Source organism: Gallus gallus, chromosome Z (assembly GCF_016699485.2).
Source record: "Gallus gallus isolate bGalGal1 chromosome Z, bGalGal1.mat.broiler.GRCg7b, whole genome shotgun sequence".
In the NCBI taxonomy this organism is placed as follows: Eukaryota; Metazoa; Chordata; class Aves; order Galliformes; family Phasianidae; genus Gallus; species Gallus gallus.
In genome coordinates this window covers 43,962,111-43,985,100 of record NC_052572.1, presented here as the reverse complement: position 1 = coordinate 43,985,100, position 22,990 = coordinate 43,962,111, and the positions used below count along the sequence as shown (strand labels likewise).

At 41.4% G+C, this 22,990-nt stretch overlaps 2 long non-coding RNA genes across 3 annotated transcripts in view; one reads left to right on the top strand and one right to left on the bottom strand.

The window, feature by feature from the left end:
- The window catches only part of LOC101748035, a 59,781-nt gene that overhangs the window by 4,364 nt on the left and 32,427 nt on the right, over positions 1 to 22,990 (top strand). The gene's annotated exons all lie outside the window — the stretch shown is intronic.
- LOC107052330 lies at positions 15,553 to 21,695 on the bottom strand. Its single transcript, XR_001464772.3, has 3 exons — positions 21,319 to 21,695; positions 17,970 to 18,052; positions 15,553 to 16,395 (listed from the first exon to the last, which is right to left on the bottom strand). It is a non-coding gene; the product is annotated as an uncharacterized LOC107052330 (long non-coding RNA).

Sequence of the window (22,990 nt, the reverse complement as noted above, 5' to 3'; positions counted from 1 at the left end):
ACTGATTAAAATTTTTATTTCCTGCCACTCATTGGAAAATTTATATAAAAATCATAAGAAAATTCTGTGTACAATGAATTGTTGAAGTGGTAAACATTAATAAACCTGTAAAAATTAGATGTAGAAAGGCATTTTTCAGCATTTTCTCAAACAATTGACCTGACAATCCGGCATGCTTCAGTTTGGTACCTTCCTTACCTCAGCACCAACAGCATCTCTATTTTCTGTCCCATATCACATTCTTGCACTCCGAATACTTAAAATTCTTGTTGTGACACAAAATATGTGGATAACCTATATAACTCCTTTGTGGCTCCTTGCTTTCTAAAGGCTAATGACAGGGCTGGTGCTTGCAGCCCATCTGACACAGGTGCAGCTGAATGGGGTGCCCACAGTGTGTGTTAGCTGGCCAATGCCACCCCATCCTGATGGATTATCTGGCTGTGGCTGCTGGTGGCTGCTTTTGTAAGGACTTTTGTCTTCTTATGCCTTAAAAGCTTCTCTGACCATTATGAGAAGACTTAATCTTTCTCTGAGCTATTTTCATTGTTTAGCTTTGTGAGACTAATCTTTCTTGGACTGAGGGGCTCGAAATCTTATCATTCCACAAAAGAACAGTAATGTAAGTTATCATTTCAGTATGCAGCTGTATTGCTGCTTGCAGTGGCTATCAATTTCTGCATACTGTTACTGAAAGGCAGAAAAAGCAGAGATTTACAGAGGCATTCACTTCTTAGCAAGCTACTTACAGGACAGTAAAATATGCATGTAATAAATGTTGATCTTTGATTTACATCAGCTCTCAGCATTTGGTTGCTCCAGAAGCAATAAGAAGGATGGTTTTTAATTGTTTTTCTTTGGAAATCTGGGGCAAAACTCCCCATGCACACATATGTCTCAAACGCATCCTTTCCCCCAAATTTAATATGCATAGTAGAAAAATATACATGGGAATGGGGCTAGCTTGAGTACTTCTTATCTTATGCCACTTAACAATTCTGGCATATCATATCTAGCAGTCCTAGGACATCTCCAAAAAGATTTCTAGGAATGATCTACCTGCTACTGTTCAGGTAGTGTAAAGAAAATCAATTGCTTGACTTACATCAGGAATGATCACTGAGCCTAAGAGTATAATGCCACTGCTGAACACTCCTACCTGTCATCAAAGTATTACTGTTGTTAGACCCATGGGTTAGGAAGGAAGCAAAGCCTATCTATCTCGAACTGGGAGTCTTGCAAAATTAACAGTGATCTTATCCATATATGTAATCCAGTAACTTTATCTTCTGCTCTTCTTTTTTCTCAGGTTCCACTACTGTTTCCATCAAAAATGACAAATCTTACTTAGCTCCCCTTCCATTTTATCTCCTTTATTGCCCAAGAAAAAGGCTATTTTAAGTATGTCAACAGCAAGAGGACATGTTTCTTAGGAAAAGATTGCAACTGTTCAATTAATGAAGATAGTCCACCTATCAAGTAGGGATGAAGAAAAGGCAAAAGCATTTAATGGCTATTTTTGACTCAGTTTTTAGTAGTGAATAGATCTTGGACTGCCTTGTCCTTTGAGTTGGAGGACCATGACTGAAGAAGAATGGGTTTTTCATTTGTGGTCACTGGAATTCTAAGGGAACAGTTGTATCAGCTGAATGTCTATAAATCCATGGGATGTGATGGGATTTACCCCAGAGTACTGAGGGAGTTAGTAGATGTTGTGACTGACTGTACCCCTCTCAGTAAGTTTACCAAAGGTCTTGAGAGTCTGAGGAGGGTCCTGCTGACTGGAAGCTAGCCAGTGTTATACTCAGCTACAGAAAGTACCTGAGTGAAGGCCCAGAAAACTAGAGACCTGTCATCAAACCTCAGTTTCTGAGAAAGTTATTGAGAAGATTATCCTGGGGGATACTGAAAGGCATTTAAAGAGCAGAGCCATTATCAGGCATAATGAATACAGGTTCATTAAGGGAAAGACATAGAGTCATGGAATTACCAAGGTTGGGAAATACCATTAAGATGGTCTAGTCCAACCATCCACCCACCACCTATATTGCCCAGTAGACCATGTCTCTAAGTACCACATAACACTGCACTGAGTGGCAGTGGTAATCTGCCATACTAATCTGATCTCTTTCTACAATAAAGTCACCCATTCAGTCCAAGAGGAAATTTCACAGCTCTCTGAAGCTCTTTGAGAAGGGGAAGTCAAGAGGGAGTTGCTGATTTCTTCTCCTTGGGAATCCTTGACAGGATGCATGGGGACAGCACAAAGCTGCACCAAGGAGGTTCAGATTGGACATGAGGAAAATTTTCATTACCACGAGGATGGTCAGACATTGGTACAGCAAGGTGTTGATGCCTGTCAGTGTTCAAGAGGCATTTAGATAAAGCCCATGTTAATATGCTTCATCTTTTGGTTAGCCCTAAAGAGGTAAGGCAGCTAGGCTACATGGTCATTGTTGGTAAATTTCAACTGAAAACCATATTGTGTTGTGTTGTTTTCTATTCTATTCTGTTCTGTTCTGTTCTATGTTATGCTGAATAAAAGGCTAATCTGTTATGTTGTTAAGAGTAGTTGAGCACGAACAATGGGAACGATATGGGGCCATTAGTTAGGGGTGGGGTTTGGGGCGAAGAATAGGTGTGGAATATTGTACTAGAATCAATTGTAATAACCACACCTTGTTCCATAAATATGCATGTATTCCCTCTATAAAGAGGGATGTTTACCTCCTTTTGGTGTGCAGGCTAGGAAGGAGATATCACCCCTGCACCCAACCAGCCGAATAAAATGTACCTGCTCTACAACTACTTCGTGGTTATAGAGTTTGTTCTACAAGTCAGTGCAGTGTTATCCTATCTTGTTCTATGCTATTCTATTCCTTCTCTCAGCTAGAGTTAGAAATCTAAAGAATTTCTGTTTATTGTGATTTTTTTCTCAGTTTGCTGCTACTTTTTCCAATCTATTCTTCCTGGGAGTTTTTCAGGGACTAGCATTTACCATTTTCATGCTGAGTCTTTTCCAACTTTAATTGAAGTACCCCACTCAAAGATAATGTGGAGAATACTGTTTAGTGTATAAATATATGGTTGGGAGTTTGTCAAGTTTTCTGTTCAATTGTGCTTGGAGTGAGAGAAATTCACCTTTGTACAACGGTAGTGCAATGTTTACTTTACTCCAAAAATTGTTCTGTTTGTGTTTCTGTATACATTTATTCTTCCATTTCTCCTGTTGCAAAAGCATTACAACTATATTTATCTAATTTTAACTTGCATTAATCTTATTTCATGAATATTTGTGAAATATCTCAGGATGAAAAAAGGTCTTAGAAGCTTTACATTTTGGTACTTCAATGTTTTTTGAAGTTACTCAAGTGACACTTCAGGACAAATGAAATAAGAGTGACGCTGTGGAAACAGAACTCTGATGAGATGGTTTTAAAAACACATTTGCATTTTTCAGTTTCACAGAATTGTTGTTGAAAACCTGCTAATGAGTGGAGAAAGAATGTATATGAATATAAAATTAGACAGGACATCTGAGAAGGACCGCAGAAAAGTGGTTACAAATTCCAGGTAAAGACAAAGGTGTGCAAATGTAAAGTTTAGCCAAGGGCTTCAGCGATTAGTATGAGTAGATTGTAGTAAAAACTGCTGCTACTCTTTTCTTCATGACTTTTTTCCTTGTCATTGCTGCATTAGCTGCCACTCCACTGGAGTGTCTGTACTCTGAATACAAACACTGAAGTTCTTATCTGGCATTCATTTGTGTGAGTCAGGACTAAAGCTTTTTGCCTCTATAAAACCTTTTTATGAGTTCTGACTCAGGCCCAATGTGTTTAATATTTCCATAGGATTCCTGTTTGTACACCCTTATGCATATCAACAGCATCTTATACTCCCTAAGAGTTTTCCTGAAAGCATACAGTCATTTGTGATGTTGAAGTGGCTAAAAGCAGGATGACTTTGCATCTGATAAATCAGAATGTCTTAATGCTTCTGAACAGGATCATGGGTAAGTGAAATGTGCTATGTTGGACAGATGTTTTCTTATCTACCTTCTCAGTATATTTTGTGGGTTCCTTGTTCAAGAGTGAAGCTGCTGAGCAAACTGGCTTAAAGCCACCAAACCACTTTAGCTCATACTCATTTTAGGACACATGCATACTCCACTGAGATCTCTGAGTAACAAGGGAAAATTGTTTTTTCAAGCCACCAGTCCAGAAAATTTCATGAGAATATGGGAGTATTTCTGGGGAAAAAATAAAACAATGACAATTGAAAACAATATTACTTCTTGTTTCTTGGAACAGTTCAGTGGTAAACTCAGTATCTCCCAAAGCTGGCAGGAATTTGGGCAGTTGGTCCATTGCTGCTCAGCAGCCCAAATATTTAGGAATATGAAAGAATTAAATGAGATACTGGATGGAAGGTGGTCTTAGTGTGAATGGTCAGAAATACTACCTACTGATGCTGTCTAAATAGACAGCATCCAGAAAAGCACATGATCGTGCATTGGGTGAGCTTTGGCAGGCACTGTCTCTGAGAAAAGGCCACAATGACTGACAGCACTCTCTCTGGTCTACCTCATCCCAACACCTTTGTTCATTCAAAACTTCCCAGTGTCTGGGGAGAGCTTTTCCTAGAGCAACTGGTCATCAGAAGGCAGGTCTTGGCAGTGTGCAGGTGTAGTGTATGCACTGCTGCAAGGAAAACAAGGACTCTGATGTACTCTTGGAAGCAAATTGGTAACATCAGTTTCGTGCAGTCTGGTCAGAGCCCACCTTGACTTGCACAGTTTTAGATTGCAGGCTGCCAAGTACTTTGCTGCATCCTGAAAGGATATAGGACAACAACAATGCAGTTTCCACATGGAGCTCTGAAAAACCAAATAAAATAAAAGTGTCTCTAGAAACTCAGTTTGGAAAACTGCATTTAATATGCAGAGAGAAACTGCTTTAAACAAAAAGCTTACAGCTGTGAAGACATTACATTCTAGGGCCTCGAAGTATTCAACGTGTAACTATCACAGCAACTCAAAGAGAATTATTCATATTAATTACTGAATAGATTGTAACACCCTCTTGAAAATAGATGTGGATAGCTACTTACAGGAATCTTACCTAGATGAATAACATTGTTTGCAAAGTGTCTTTTTGTGATCAGTGAGATAACTATCACTTGTGTCAGCATAGTTTGAAACTACAGAGTGATCTGGATGGACTAGATCACTCAGCTGAAGCCAATGGGATGAGGTTCAACAAGACCAAATGCTGGGTCCTGCACTTTGGCCACAACAACCCCAGGCAACGCTACAGGGTTGGGGCAGAGTGGCTGGAAGACTGTAGAGGAAATGGACCCGTCTTCTAAAGTCTTCATGAATGAACTGGAAACACCCAGATCTAGACATCTATGTGAAAGTGCATTTCATAAGCATTTTTTTCTGAGCTAAAATTTATAGAAATATACAGATGTACACCATCATATTGATACATGTCAAGTTAGTGCAGAATGTCATCAGTTGTTCTAACATTTACTGTCAATAGTGGTCAGTCTACTGATCTTTTCTAATGATTTCAATTTTAGAAATATAATGTGCCAATGAAATCTTCAGGAAAACACTTGATTTCTACAATTTTTGTAACAATGAAGCAACTGTACTGATTCCTACACAACTGAAACCTCAGTGATTATGTTTAAAATGACTTCCCTGCAACCTTTCAGCTGTCCATGTTTCCGTCTGTGTTATCTCTGTGATTTCTCTTAAGAACTGGAAATCCTCCTTATGTAAGAGAGGAAACATCAGCCTCTTTTCTACCCAAATAAAAACAGTTATTTGAAGAAAGGCTGCAGAGAAGGCAGGTGAGGGAAGGAAATTCCTCAGTACTGCCTGCATTTGGATGTCCTTTTGTCAAAGTGTCATTTGCCTCATCATATGAATGCTTGCTTTTGCCTCTGTGAGCACATTACAGGAATGCTTAATTTATAAGTATGATGTCTAAAAATAAGAATGTACCAGAGTTTTTTCTACAGTAGTCCTTATAACTTTTTCAGCCTCAGAGTGACAGAAGTTTTTTCCTTGTTTGTTGCCTCTGCACCAGTGCATGAAAGAGGGTGTAAAGCAAACAGTTAGACCTGGTTACTTATACAATGCAAAATCTGAGTAGTCTGTGTTGTTTTGGGCATCTGGTATTTTTGTTCTACTTGCCCATGCATAACTTCTAATCACAGCCTAACTTTAAAAAGAAATGACTATATTAACCAAAATTCGAAATTCAAAAATTCAGGGCAGACCTTGAGCAGATCAGCTTTGCAACAGAGGCTTACACTGAGGCCCATTCTTAGAGGGTCTGAATTGCAGGAAAAATCACAACAAAAGAGCTCTAAGAAGCTAAGGGAGAGTGAGGCAGCCCTTCCAGCTGACCCCCCTCCTGGGCAGTGCGGTGGCTCTGCTGTGGGTGGGCAGAATGAGGAGTGCTGGCGCCGTCCCCCCGTGCATACAAAGGAGGGCTTCAGGGAGTGCAACAACCCAGGAGCACAGTGAATAGGACAGGCAAAGAACGTGTGGCACATCAGAAGGGCATGGTGCAGCAGTTGGCAGTTGGTGCAGGCAGGACCTTGCCACTCTTGAGAAGGGCAGATCACTTAACAGGTCATTGCTCTTTTGTAGTACCTGTACCACCTCTCAGCCTGTCCCACCTTCCCAGGTGCCCTTGCGTAATAGATATGAGGCCCTGGAGCTGGATGGACAGGGGGATGAATGTGTGGGTGAAGGTACCTCCACACTGGAAGGGTTGTCTGAGGCAAGTTGGACTGCTGCCCATATCACCACATCATCAGACAGGAAAAAAAGAAGAGCTATCATCATAGGTCCCTTCTGCAGGGAACCAAGGACTTGGATCCATCCCAGAGGGAGGTGTGTTGCCTGCCTGTGGCCCAGGTAAGAGATGTTACTGGGAACATCACACACCTGGTAAGATCCTCTGATTATTACCCATTACTAGTTTTTCACATTGGCAATGACGAGGTAGACAAAAGAACCCTAGGGTGATCAAAACAGACTTTAGAGCTCTGGGAATGCTGCTGAAAGGATCAGGAGTGCCAGTAGCATTCTCCTCTGTCCTCTCAGTTGAAGACTGGGATCCAAATAAAAGGTTCAATGAATGGCTTCAAGGATGATGTCGCACTCAGGGGTTTGGACACTATGACCAGGGACGCAGCTTTGAGAAATGGGGAATGATGTTGTCAGATGGGATGCAACTGACTAGAAAGGCCGAGAATATTCTAGAGAGTAAGCTGGCTAGGCTGGCTAGCAGGGTTTCAGACTAGGTACAATGGGGGAAGGGAGTGACTGAGTGACAGAGAAGAGCAAAGGAGTATTGTAACCTTGGGAAGCAGTGGAGGAAAGCCCCTAATTTGTCCTGAAGGTATTGGGTATTTTTGGCTCCTCCAAGATGGCAATAAGGCCAATAACCCAGCTAAAGTGCCTGTATACCAATGCACACAGCATGGGAAATAAACAGGAGGAGTTAGAAACTGTGGCACAATTGGAAAAATATGACCAAATTGCTATCATGGAAACATGGTGGGACAAATCTCATGACTGGAATACTATAATTGAGGGCTTCAGGCTTTTCAAAAGGGATAGACAGGGTAGGAGGGGAAGGGGAGTTGCCCTCTGTGTTAGGGGGGGGGGGGATAGATTGTGAAGAGCTGTGCTTGAGAAAAAACCATGACCAACCTGACATATTATGGATTAAAATCAAGGATCGGTCCAGTACAGGGCATCTAGTAGTTGGGGTTCCTACAGGCCACCTGGTCAGGGGAAGCCTGCTAACCGGGCCTTCTTGCTTCAACTGCAAGATGTGCCATGCTCACAGGCTCTTGTCCTGATGGGGGATTTCAACCACCTGGATATCAGCTGGGATAGCAGCACAGTGGGTGGCAGACAATCCAGGAGATTCCTGTAGTCTGTTGAGGATAATTTCCTGGTCTAGGTATTAGACAGACCAGCCTGAGGTGAAGCCTTACTGGACCTGGTGCTCACCAATGCAGAGGAGAGCATTAGAGAGATTAAGATTGGAGGCAGCCTGGGCTGGAGTGAGCCAAAGGGTTGTGATCAACGGTGCTATGTCTGAGTGGTCGCTAGCTACAAGTGGTGTTCCTCAAGGGTCAGTCTTGGAATCAGTGCTCTTCAACAACATAGATGATGGAATTGGGTGCACCCTCATTAAGTTTACAGATGATTCCAAGCTAAGCCATGGAGTCGATACACTGGAAGAAAGGGAAGCCATCAAGAGGGACCTGGACAGGCTGGAGAAGTAGACCCATGTGAACATAATGAGGTTCAACAAAGTCAAGTGCAAGGTGTTGCACTTGAGCCTGTGCAATCCCAGATGTTTACACAGACTAGGGGAAGATATCACTGAGAGCAGCCCTGTGGAGAAGGACCTGGGGGTCCTGGTCATTGAGAAGCCAGACATGAGCCAGCAGTGTGCGCTTGCAGCCCAGAAGGCCAACTATATCCTGGGCTGCATTAAAAAAGGAGTGGCCAGCAGGGAAATGATTGTGCCCCTCTACTCGGCTCTTGTGAGGCCTCATCTGGAGTACTGTGTCCAGGCCTGGGGCCCTCAGCACACGGAGGACACGGAACTCTTAAAGTGGGTCCAGAGGAGTGCCACTAAGATGATCAGAGGGCTGGTGCACCTCTCCTATGAGGAAAGGTTGAGGGAAATGGGTTTGTTTAGCTTGGAGAAGAGAAGGCTCTGGGAAGACCTCATTGTGGCCTTCCAGTACTTGAAGAGAGCTTATAAACAGGAAGGGGAACAGCTGTTTACAAGGGTGGATAGTGATAGGACAAGGAGGAATAGTTTTAAACTGAGACAGGGGAGGTTTAAGTTACATATTAGGAGGAATTTTTTCACTCAGAGGGTGGTGACACACTGGAACAGGTTGCCCAGAGAGGTTGTGGATGCCCCATCCCTGGAGGCACTCAAGGCCAGGCTGGATGTAGGTCTTGGCAGCCTGGTCTAGTGGTTAGCAACCCTGCCCATGGCAGGGGGGTTGGAACTAGATGATCACTGTGGTTCTTTTCAACCCAGGCCATTGTATGATTCTATGATATGATTCTATTTTCTGGAATTACAGCCTTGTAGGAGAATACTTCATGAAATAGTCCTGTAAGATTTAATGGCTCACTGCTTGCACCTCCCTGTCCCAAGGGAGTAGAAGAAATTTCACAAGCATGAACTCTGTGGCAATGTAGGAGGGCATGTGTCATTATACTGTCAGCAGTCTTGGCCAGAAACTAACCAGAGATGGTCAGTAGAAAGAAGTAAGCGAGTACAATGCTCATCACATACTGCATTACTCTGAAATTGAAATACTCCTAAAAGCATAACTTGTGGAAGGCTTAAACCACCACATGTAATTCCATTATGGAAACAATGTTTGCAGATTGCTGGAAACTGCTGAATATCCAGTTTGTTTCACAGATTTCAACACACTGCCACTAATGAGCTAAATTAATTTCTCCAAGAGCAAAATGTAGCCTTAAAGAGCACCTCCAGACATTATCCTAATTGGTAGTGCGAAGCAAGCACTTACTGATAATGTGCAAATTAGTTTGCACATGAAAGAGACAGCCTTACTCCAAAACATAACTGAAGAAATAATAAGAAAATGTTTTCAGTGTGTTGACATTAACAAAAATTTCTCTAGATTTAAACGTGAGAAACCCAGACTGAATCAGATCTTATTACCAAGAGACAAGCAAAGTGAACATAATTTATGCCATTATTTATATTTGTGTTTGTTTTGATCTAAAGTCTAGCCTAGGAAACCTCTTTGAAAACTGTCTGATTTGAATTTGTCTCTATTAGTATGTTTGGATTAGAAATGTAATCAAGCTAATAAAAAAAAAAAAGTTTAATTTATTTTCAATGCATTTCATCAGTGTAATTAGTTTAAATAAAACATGCCTTGAGTATATACAAGTGAAATGAATGAAGCAGGCTGTGAGTATTCCATAGCACAGTCACCACATGTGCTGATTCTGATAACAAATATAACAATGCTAAGAGAAACAAAAATGAGTTTTAAGGTACCAAATTTCTATATACAGATGGCGGGTGAATTTCATGATACTGGTGTGCTGGCTTTCCATAATTCTTGTGATAGCCAGGATCTTATAAACCAACCAACAAACAAGCAAAAACATTATTGGTTTGCAAGTACCCTCACCAATCTTGCTGTTGACACTCAGCTGAGTGATGAGATGCATACATCAGAAAGGATATCCATATTACAGGAGCTGGACAGGCTGGAAGGGTGGGTAAGTAAGAACTGTGTGAAGTTTAACAAAAAGTCCAAGGCCCTGCTCCTGGGACAGCACAACCAAAGAGCCCAGGATCACCTAGGGTTTGTGTGGCAAGGGAATATATTTGCTGAAAGGGACCTGGTGTCTGGGTGCACAGTCAGCTGAATAGCAGTCAGCAGATGTTACTGCAGCAGCAAAGGTACATCAGATCCTGAGCTGCATACTCAGGGAATGTGACTAGCAGAGGTCATCCCAGCCTAAACAGCACTTCTCAGGCCACAGCTGGAGTACTGTGTGCAGTTCTGGTCCCCACATTCAAAAAAGAAGTGAACAGATAGGAGGTGGGTCCAAAGGAGATGATCAAAGGACTGGAGAACATACCATATGAGGAGAGGCTGAAGGATCTCTTCTACCTGGAGAAGAGAAAGGTTGGGGGACCTCCTTAGAGTATTCCAGTACTTAAAGGGTGTCTACAAAAAGGACTGAGGCTCTCGCTTCACAAGGAGCCACATGGAGAAGACTAGGAGCAATGGGTGCGATTAAAGAATATACTACATAGTTTCATCCAGGCTCCCTTTTCCCATCAAAGGTTGGACCTGATAATTTTTTCTAACCCGAGCTGTTCTATGATTCTATGATTTAATTAATAATTCCCACTGGTGTAAGCTAAGTGGTGTATTTTTGTCAAATGCCACTGTTAAACTACATGTTGCAGCATTAGGTTCAACTCAGTCATGGCAATCAGAGGTGATGGGCGTTGCTATGAGGGAGCTCCAGATCAAAGATCTATGTAATACTCCATGGTAACATTACATCAATATAATTTCTTGTAAAATGCAATATGTATTTTTTAATACTTATGTATCTTTACAGGGTTTCAGAAAAAAAGCAAGCAAACAAACAAACAAAACCAAAAAACTGATGCATCTAAAGTAGTACAAAATATTTCCAATGGCAGCGATTTGTTGTTGCAATGGAAATGTTTTACAAACACAATATCCATAGTATGTCTATAAATAGCAACAAGTATATTTTTGTTCACATCCCTCTGGCTGGGACCATCATGAATAACAGTTGCTCATTCACTCCCTGAGTTTCCTTGCATAATTACTCTGCTGCCTTTCCTGTCCCACTAGTATGTGAGGGTGTGGAGGGGATCATAGACCTTGTCATCCCTTTCTCTCTTCAGATCTGATAGCTTTTAAACTTGAAAATTTTTATTTAATGTTAAAATCAACTAACTAACTGAAAAAACACACTCAGATTTTTCAAACCCTCATTTTGTGTGTGTCAGTGTTTAGATTATTTTTCTTAGGCATCTGTACTACTCCAAGAGCCTATACTATCAGTCTACAGCTAATTCTGGAAAATCTGGCTAAAGTATGTGAAAACCCACCTACTGCTTGAATAACATCTTGTGTTCTTGAAAGGCTATGACTGAGATCCAATTGCGTATTGTCTATCTGGTGTTTTGCTGTGAGGAGTACAGGATGTGTGACATATTTTTATAAGTTTTAATTTTGCTTGTTCTATATCATTCAGTGTACTTGCAGAAATATGAGATAAGAGAGCAGCCTGTTATATTCCAAATAAATCCCACACTGATTTCATATCTAAAGATACAGGGAGCCATGGTGTAAGATTTCAGTCCCCTTTCAATTCTTTTGTGACACAGTGGTTTAGGCTATATGGAGCCTATTGGATACTGTGCATGGCAAACGTGCTGTAGCCAGTAGACCTGTGCAGCTCAAAGAAATCTGTATTAATGGCTTTTGCAGAATTTGGAACACTCTGTGGGAATGTTAAATGTTATCCTAGACAATGAGGGGTTCAAGACTTCCTCAGAAAATATTAATGGAAATAGTTGTCCAGAGATTTCCCAAAAGATTTGAAGATATTTCCCCCCTTTAATAAAACAGTTGTTGAAAATCTGCAGACTTTGCAGTGTTCAGATTCAGGGAAATACTTAGCAGATGCTGCTTCTGTCCAAACTGAGGAGTATGTGGCTTTTTTTGGCAGCCCCCTGCCTGTGTTGGTGTAGTTCACACAGACTTTCTGAAAGAATGCTCCGATGTGGAGGGGGGTACAAAGGAAGTGTGCATCACAGAGAATGACGCATGCTAGCCCTGTGAGAGAGCTGAACTTGCGCTGCTGTTCAACTCTTCCCACTGGCAAACACAGGCAGCACTGCTGTGCTGGCTCTCTGCAGAAACACTCATTTGTTCTTTGGGAAGAAGCAAACTGTTCACATTGTCAGTCAAAATTAAAACAGAGAGCTTCCGGTGAAAGAACAAATATGCACCAGCCTGCCTGTACACCCTGAGCACGCTTTCCATGCCTCCCCTCAGCACAGAAGGCTCTGTCAGACTTCCATACTAAAGCTACACAAGAGTTTTGTCAGGACTGATTGAAAATGGCTTGCAGGAGAGGTGTTCAGGGGAATGAGATAGATAGTCTCACTGAAAATAAAGGGAAGTGGCCCTACTCTTGTGATCCAGACAGTCCAGTTGTCTCAGCTCTGCTACTCTCCTCCCAGCAGCATTTTACATGGTTCCTTATGGTGGTGGCATCAACATGAATGACTGCTGCTTGCCACCAGATACGTAGCATCTTTACATGTTTACTGCAGTCTTGAACAAGCATTTCTACAAGATATACTGTGTCATATGAACATACCACAAAGTTTTTGCATTGTGTGGGAAAGACATACCCATCAACACACTGGTGAACAGCACAGCCTTCGGTGTCCTAAATAAGTGCCTGGTTGGTCTCATCAAAGCATCAGACTTTGCCCATTTTGGCAGCTCATTCTACTCTGACAATCACTTTAAATATTCTTTATGTATATGTATACATATACATAAGTATATGTATGTGGGAGTGTGGAACAACTAAAATATATGTAGACATCCGTATTCAGCAGCAATGGTTTCCTTTTTATTTACTGTTGGGGGACCCATAAGTCTAAGTGCACAGATTTCTTCCTGTACTTTGTTCACTGTTTAGCAAATGCTCTAACAGGCATATGTTGCTTGTATACAAGACAAGAGACACACAGTTTTTGTTTCTATCACTGTACATCAAAATTAGTCCAGTGAAGCTGACTTCAGAACTTTTCCCCTTCATTTCATTTCTTTCATATCTGTATTTCAGTTCTGAGGACCTCTTTGCCTGATGGTCAAAGTGAAGCTTGCTCACATAAACATGGCATCTGATTTTCCTTTTTCTTTTTTTTTTTTTCAAACAGCTGTTATACAGCATTTTTACAGTATCTGTGGGAAGGAAAAGGTACATTATAGTGTTTGTTCTGCTTGAAATGATATAACCCTGCTTTGGAGGAGTATCTTGCTCTCATTTAGCCCAATGAAGGCTGTGGGTACTGCTACTTGATAATTTATTCTTCATAAAAGGAATCAAAACATTGCATTAAAACTCTAAAGCCAATTGATAGCTATATATATGGCCTCCTACCAGCTAATGCATGCATAATAACACAAGCATAGAGGGAGTAAGTTCCTGCTATAATAATTCCAGACATAGCTCAAATAGAAAACTACCATATGCTAAGGCTGTTTCTTAAAATTCAACCAAACGATCTTGAATTGAGAAAGAAAAGAAACAGAAGTGGCAACTCATGACATTTCCCACAGTTGTGGAATTCATCTCCACCTGAGTGTAGAAAAAAATGATACTCTTATTTCTTATCTTGAAATAGGATTTCCTGCTTCATTTAACTCTTTTCATGATGTTTGTCAATAGGTTTTTCAACATGCAATGATATGTAAAACCTAAACAAAAAGTCAGTGTAAATTTCTACAGAAAGAATCACGCAGAACCACAAAACCACAGAATCGTGAGTGTTGGGAGTGACGTCTGGAGATTAGCTAGTGCAACCCCTGCTAAAGCAGATTCCCCAAAACAGGTCACACAGGAAAGCACCCAGGTGGATGTTGAATATCTCTAGAAAGGCAGCCTGTTCCAGTGCTCTGTTACCCTCACACTAAAGAAATTTTTCCTTATGTTCGTATAGAACTTGCTACGTTCCAGCCTGTGCCATTGCCCTTTGTGTTGTTGCTGGGCACCACTGAAAGAAGTCCAGTCCCATCCACTTGACTCTCACCTTCTAGATATTCATAACTGATAAAATCCCCTCTCATTCTTCTCTTCTCTGGGCTGAACAGACTCAGCTATCTCTTTTTACAGGAGGTGCTCCAGGCCCCTCATCTTCTTTGTGGCCTTTCACTGAACTCTCTATGAGATCCCTATCTCTCTTGAACTGGGAAGATCAGAAGTGGACACAGCATTTCAGATGCTGACTCACTGGGGCAGAGTAGAGGGGGAGGATCACCTTCTTTTACTGAGGATCACCTTCCTTCACCTGCTGGCCACACTTTTTTTAACACTCCCTAGGATACCACTCGCCTTCTTGGCCACTAGGGCACACTGCTGGTTCACGGCCAACCGTTTATTCACCGGAACACCCAGGGTTTTCTCCACAGAGCTCATTTCCAGTAGGTCATCCCCTAACCTGAACTGTTGTGTGTCATTATTCCTCCCTAGGTGAAAGACTCCACACTTGCTCTTGTTGAACCTCTTTGTTGGACTTCATCAGTGAACCACCCAACTCTCCAGCCTCCTAGGTCTCGCTCAATGGCAGCACAGCTTTCTGGTTTGTCAGCCATTCCTCCCAGCTTTGTACCATCAACAGACTTGCTGAGGGCACACTCTATTCTTTCATCCAGGTCATTGATGAAGGTGTTGAATAAGACAGGACCCAGCACTGACCCCTGGGGAACACCACTAGTTACAAGCCTCCAACAGGCCTCTGTGCCACTGATCACAGACAAGAGGATAAAATGAACCAAATGAGCCATTCAAGAGTTCTGGCCTTTTTCTTCTTGTGCTGCACTACCCATTGAGACAGCACAAGTGTATACTATAATTCTTGGTTTAAGTAGAGAGGATGAGATCAGAATTGTATCACTTATGAAGAGGAAAACGGCCAGCATATAGTGCAGTCTGGTATACATTATCTCTAAAGCTACTTACAAATCATACATTTCCAAATAGTATGTGCTGACTGCTAGTGGCTCATGTGGTGTGGATTAAAACAAAATTGCCTACATCTGCACTGTATCAGACCTTTTTGATATTCTAACATTCCAACAAATAAAAAGAAAATAAATGTTTTGCAAAAATTTTTCAAACTGTTGTGAGAGAAATATAGACTGCATATGTAAATATAATGTCATGTAGTTTAGATTTATTGACATGATTTTCCAGGTCTATTTCCATTACAGTTAAAAATAATATGAATTCTTTCATCTCAGTACATAAAACAACTGCAATGTAGAAGAGTATAAAATACCTCAGGAAAGAGAGCAAGTTCTAGTTTTTCCTCTAACGTGTCTGTAAGGTTTCTCACTGATTCAATAGCTGTACAGAAAATTATTATATTATTATACTTTTTTTATGTTGTTTTCCTCTTCACTGCAGAGAAACAGTTTGAATTCACAGAAACCCTTCTGCAGCCCTTGCATTGCAAAGCACTTTGACCAATAAAAACTTCAGTTTTGTCTGTGTTTTCCACTTAAAACACATTTGCATCTTTCTGACAGCTCTGCAGAATCATACTTAAATCTCAGTGTTCTTAAAGTACTGTTCATATGCGAGATTATGTCACTGAGATTTTAGTCAGCATGAACCTTGCATTTTATGGACACCACAGAAAATTGCCAATGGCAAAAATGAGAGTAAGATGCCCCATGTCGTTTTTGATTTGGAATGGTCTGGAGTGGAATTGCCTGTGGCCTTCTGGCTGCTACACAAGCAGTGTAGACACGCAGAGTGGAGGGCAGGAGACATCCCACCCAGCTGTGCCTGCCTCAGTGCCAAGGGTGCTGAGGTGGCTGTTGTTGCTGCCTGAGGGAGGTGATGCCCATGTCCTCCTATGTGGGCAGGAAGGTAGAGAAGTGCCAGCTACAGTGAGGCCTCCTGCTGAGGTATTCTCAGTGCTGCTGCTGCATTTTTATGTCACATCCCCACAGATCATGATTTTCCTAAGATTCTGAATTGCAGCTCTGAAAAAAAAAAAAAAAAAAAAAAAAAAAGGAAGTGACCTTCATCTACAGAGTATAATGAAAATAAACATGTTTTTGTGTTGTTGCGGTCGTTTACATAAGAACAAGTAGAGCAACAGAAAGCAAGCCTGTGAAACAAACCCTGCACAGGATCTAGGGTGCTCTGCATAAGGTCATAGCCTCAATATTCAGAAATGTTGTCTGGGACATGGCAGACCCTTGATTAAGTAAGCTTGAATTTCCTCTCACTTTGCCCACTTTTGCAGCCATTTTCTTAGCTGTGCTCATGCAGTAGTAGAAGGCTTATGACTGAGGGCTGAGCCAAGAAAGAATACTTCTCACTTACCTTGTGACTCAGTCATCATGAATGCACAACACTATGCTGAACCCACAGCAGTATGCTGTCCCTTGACCCCACATTTGTGCTCCCAGCAGCAGCACAGTGCAGCTACGCATAGCAGCTGGGAAACTGCTTCCCCAGAAACCTCTCACACCTTTTCTTTTACACTTTCTCACACAGAGCAGGAATTTCTTTTATGTTCTTGTCCTTTAATCAAGATGCTACTCAACTGATTTCTGACACTCCATGCCCTGCACACCCTGGGAAACTAAGCAGTATGTCCTCTTAATGATTTTTTTCTACCAGAAAGTAGAAAGTACTTATTAGTAACTATTGATTCATTAATATTATTAGCGCTGTTGAGTGTAGTGTTATTACATTATCCTTTTCTCTCCTCATGTGCCGGTTTTATTAAGGAGTTTGTTTGCTTTACTGTTATTACTTCCTGTACCAGGAAACCAAACACAGCCTAAAGATGTTAAAAATGAATTTTAAGTCACCCATATGTAGCCCGAGGGAATAATCTTTAAAAGTCCATTAAAGGGGCAGGGGTAATTTCATACATACTTTTGTTATTTCCCTAGAAAGAAGCAGTTTGATTGCCTGCCTCTATCTGCAACATACACCAATATTTGTTTCCACTGGCTATTTGTCTGAACAGCTCAACTTCCTATATTTTCAACACAAGAATAATCCTAATGATACCCTGTAGTGTGCCCCACTGCAACCAAAGAAATATCTCAACTACTGAGCTCAGCTGGAGGAATTCTAACAAAAATCAATTCTCCCCAAAATGCTTCAGTAGAGCCCACTCATATGTTGGTGCCCACACATGAAATCTGGTTGCACAGAAAGCAGGGAGCAGGGATCTCCAGCAGCTGGAGCACTTCTGTGGAGAGGCACCATTCTGGGCCTGTTGTCTCAGCCCTGTATACCAGGATGGCCAGCTGTGCCTATGCATGGGAGATCTCCAGAGCCCTTTTTTTTTTTTTTTTTTTTTTCCTGTACTGTGGTTCCTGCTGTTCAGTAGGAAGGGTGTCTTTAACACAATAATTTCTTTCATCTTAACAGCAAGAAAGGGCTTTCCATGGGAGGGAGAAGGCCTTGAGTTCAACTGGAGGAAATAAATAAAAGATAATAATAGGAGTTCTTAAGAGGAAAAAACATATTTGAAAGTAATAGTCTCACAAGCAACAAGGGTATTTAATCTGTTAACTAATAATTCCCTACACACCTTTCAGCTCCTCTCTGCAGCAGAAAGTCTCCATGTTTGGTCAGCATCACTCCCAGGGATCCTGCCATCTGGATCAACAAAGTCTGAACAAGATAAAAAGACAAGCTACTCAGGGATGTTCAGTTTGCCACCTGCATCCCAGAATCAGGAGCCCCAAGACAAGTGAATCTTCAGGTGCAACTGACTTTGGTCCCAGTCTTCCCAGTGAGAAGAGCTGGGGGTCTCTGGCTTTCTCTGCACCTCTTGCCTTGCCTGTTTCTGAGGGCTTCTGCAAGTTTGGGGGTCACCGTGAATTGCAGTTCACCTCTTTGCTGGTCATACTTAGCAGGGACAGAACAGAGGCTTTGCTATGTCCCACCAGAGCTGGTACTGGCATTGAAAATTGATAAATGCCCAGCTTCTGCTCACAAATACCTAACTATAGAAGGTATGGCTCAGGGGCTCTCACAGGAGCATAGCTGTGTCAGTGGAAAGGCTCTTTTTATGGAGAATGGCTCTGAGGCTCACACCACCAGGTGACAAGTTCTATAAGCAGACACCAGGACATTTGGCTGGTGTTGCTGCCTGGATCTGCTGCTCAGGTTTATTTTCATGAGGATGTGCAGATTGGATATGAAGGGGGAAACATCAGCTGGCTGCTGGTCTGAAGGGTTGGTATGTGCACTAATTACATCATGGTGATGCATCATTGCTGAAATGTCACTGCAGTGCTTTCAGTACACATACTGTAAATATCCATGTCTGTTGGTAGGAAAAAATGAGTTTGCTATCTAATTCATTGCAATAAATTAAGTTGGAAAAATATGAATGATTGTCACAGTACATAGATATGTGCCTGAGCGCCAACCTTATTATCAGCTGATAAACTGGGACAGCTAGGATTATAGCTATAGGATCATAGAATTACAGAGGTTGGAAAAGACCTCCAAGTTCATCTAGTTCAATTGTACACCTATGACCTGTATTTCCTCACTAAACCATATTCCTTAGTACAACTTTTAAATACTTCTTGAACACCTCCAGGTACGGTGACTCCACCACATCCCTGTGCAGCTCCTGACCACTCTTTCAGATAAATGTTTCCTAATATCCAACCTAAACGTCCCCTGGTGCAACTTGAGGCTACTCTCTCTTGTCCTACCACTAGGAGGAGGATAGGAAAAGAGGCCAGCCTCCACCTGGCTGCAACTTCCCTGCTCCTGCTATCTCTATCTATGTACTATCTCTAATACATATTTCTTACTATGTAGACCCAGTAACATACTGCTGTAGCAAAGGATACAGGATAGCAGTTTTCTCTCCCATTTGCTATGGCAGTGACCCAGAGCACAAGGTCCCCTGTGATCCTACTTCTGTTAGGTGTGGCTATGTGCCATTTTCCCAGACAAACCCAGGAGGAGCTAACAGTGTGAAGTAAGGTTTGGATGCAAACTTTCGGGATCTCAGGTCCAATAAGTGGTACTGTGATGCTTATTTTTCACCTCTTGATCACAGAAACTTTGGGAAAGAATAGAGACAAGAGTGAGTTAAGAGAACAAGAAAAAGGATCTTGGCTAACGGAGGTAGAAAACAACAGTTACAGACTGAAGAAAGAGAAAAGAAAGAGAAAAAAGTAATGAATGAAGTAATTACATAGTACAGGGAAATGAGTGCAAGAAAGTGACTACTACAGGAGCTGGATGGAGGGCTGATCAGAAAATAAAGCTAGGGGAGAAGATGAAGTAGGAAGAGTGAAAAAGTAAGCACACTGTAAAAACAGCGTAAAGAGAAGTACCTCATTTGTATGATATGTCAAATGGAAAACAAGTATTTAGCAACAAAGTATTCTGCTTCTCCATTTGGTGCATCTAAGCATGGAAATTAATCTATGGCCACAGACAAAGGATTTCCTGTCTTAATTGTACATTTCACTATCTACTTTAACCACCTCAAATTTAAAAAACCAAACAAAACAAAATAAAAAACAAAATGACCCAACAACCCTCAAACAACCTTATTCTTGGGTTTTCTTACAGTTTATTTATGTTTTGTTTTGCTTTTAATTAAGTAACACCTACATACATGAATCTGCAATTGAATGTGGTTTTAAAGTTATTATAATAGAGCCAGAACCCTTCATTAGATCTCTACATTTCCCATAAATCTACCATCAATATAAATGTTACTTCTGAAGCCTGGAAGCATGATTCAAGCAATGGCCAATGGGCAGGCTTATTTTTTGAACAGTTTTAGAGACAAAGCTTCCTGGCTCATCTCTGTACCCTGAAGAGTAGTCCTGTGCATAGTCAGTGGGACAGCATATGCTCTCCTTCTTATCTAAACTATTCTTAGAAACAATTTCTGTTCAGTCACGTGAAAGAGTTGAACACTGTAGAAACCAATGAGCATTCTGTTGATATGGCTGCACTCTAGATCTGGGCTGAACTGAGCAGCCAAACTCCAAGGTCTTCCAAGAAAACAAACAAAAAAAGTTTATCAGAAAAAAAAAAAAAAAAAAAGAAGTCAAATTTCTACTTCTCCAGTGCTTTTTCCATTTTTCTAAACAACTTTCTCCTGAATGTCATTAATGAGCTGCTTTAACCTGTGCTTTTCCTGCTGTTCCAGAAACGTCACAATAATTTGTTGGGCTGTCTTTGAATGTGCTGGTGGAAGATGGAATTGTAGAGGTGGACAGTGGCTGTGAGAGGCCAAGAGTTAGACAAGAAATCCTGAACTTTCTGTCAGGTGGAAGAAGATGAATCACAGAATCACAGAATGGCTTGGGTTGGAAGGAACCTCAAGGATCATGAATCTCCAACCCCTCTGCCAGGCAGGGCCACCAACCTCCCCATTTACTAGACCAGGTTGCCCAGGGCCCCATCCAACCTGACCTTGAACACCCCCAGGGACGGGGCATCTACAACCTCTCTGGGCAGCCCGTTCCAGCACCTCACCACTCTCCTGGTAAAGAACTTCCCCCTAACATTCAACCTAAATCTTCCCTCTTTCAACTTAAAGCCATTCCCCCTTGTCCTGCTGAAATGTAGCAGTTGAACATTAATTCTGCCTGGCTGAAAGCCCCAGCTAGGAATCCCTCTGAGCTTGGAGCTATGTGGTACTTGACACAATTTTTTTTCAAAATAAATTTTGTCATGCCCCAGAAAGAAATCTGTTTAGTTTGGAAATGTAACTATGCTGAGCAATCTTCCAAGGAAATGCAAAGATTCTTATATTTTTGGAAATTTGTTTTCTGTTCCATTAAGGATAGGCATTTTTAAAGCTCTGAGCCTGTCTTACTCTTTCAAAAAAGACTGCGTTGTGTTCTTCAGAGTCCTTTTGTGTGTAAAGAGGTAACAGAAAGTTATCTTACCAGATAAAGGATGTAAGGATTTAGACAAAGGCTGTTTGAAGGTGTAACTTCCTGGCGGCATCAGCAGCAACACAAATGGCAAAACCTCTTTTATCAAAGAGTTTATCCAAAGGTCGCTGAGTTTAGAGAAGAGCACATCTCCCTCTTCTTTTGCTGCTCTCACATTCTGCTTCAGCGTGCAGTGCAATAGATACATAGATGTCAGCTTCTTCAAGTAACACGTCTATACTCACGCATCTAGAGAAATCTTGATCTATTAATAAAATTGTGATCCAAGACAAAAGTCATGCAGTTTCAGCTGCTTTGAGCTGGGAATCAGCACCAAGAAAAATTCATGCTCTGCAATAAAGATGAACCAGTGCATTCTCCCAGCATATTACACATCTTCATGTGATCAGCTCATCTCTCTGACGGACATAATTCAGTAAGCTTATTGCTCATAATGACATGCAAAAAATAATTTGGAAATACTGTAAGCACTGAGAATTTCCAACTAATAAACCAGGATAGTTTACTTAAAAAAGAGATGACTGTATTCTTGAGTAGCTATAAAACTTCCTGCTTGCAGTTTAAGAATGGATTTTGACTTTTATTTCATCTATATGGCATAAAGTATATAATGTGAAACTATGATTGAGGTAAACTAGCAACATTTTCTTCAGCTTGGCCTCACTGTGGTCAAGACTATAGCATTTCAAAAGCAGGGATTTAATCTTGCAGTCTCATGCCCTTGAGAACACTCTAGATACTTGTTGAGACTGATTGACAATGACTGGATTTCTAGGTGTCATATAAAATCATAATTTCCTTCAGTGATCAGTGGTCATATTGCTTTCTGTTGCATGGCATTTGCACTCCCACCATTCATGTGGATAAAATGAGGTACTTGCAGAATGAAGTACTCCTTGTGAAGATAGGAGATCCATGCCTTCAATAACAGGAGATCAAGCTACTGAAATCCCAAAGTGTATTTAGCAGTGGTTGCTTGGTATGTGGAATGAGTAGGAACTTGACATGATGGACAGACCCAGAGAGTCATGAAGTGATCAAGTACCCCCTCAGAGGTGGGCAAGAGCTTGTGGAGCAGAACTTCACTACAAAAACATTTTCTGATTTCTCCTCAAGGGCAATGCCATGGGCATAGGGCAGGGAGAGCTGGCATTGTTGTTCCTTACTCTGTGCTCCCTCCACAGCAGTTGGTGGGAACAGCAGAGGCAGGTGAGGGATGGTAGTCAGGCAGCTGGTCTGTCTCAGAGGCTTACAACGTGAGAAAAAGGCTGGGGACAGTTGGTTTGCTCCCATGGAGAGACTATGCATACTGTACTGAAGATGAGTGCAAGTTTCACCTCAGAAGTTCTCAGTGAGGTTGGGTTAGCCTTAGCACATTCAGATCTTTCCTGTTCTTCTCATGAGCATCTGACAGCAGTCTGCCTTGGTTTTCATGACACAGGTCACATGTCATGGTGAGACAGGTATAGCACCTAGTACAGAAATGGTATTTCAGATACTTTTCAAGAAGATTATGTTTGTTGTGTGAGTTTCTCAGCTCTCATAGGAAATTGCTGAGGGCTTTGTGTTTTATTTTTGTTTGTTTGCTTTTGTTTTTTACAAGCACATATGCTTAGCATCTGAATTTCTGAATAACTTAAAATCAAATAATACACAGAATTAA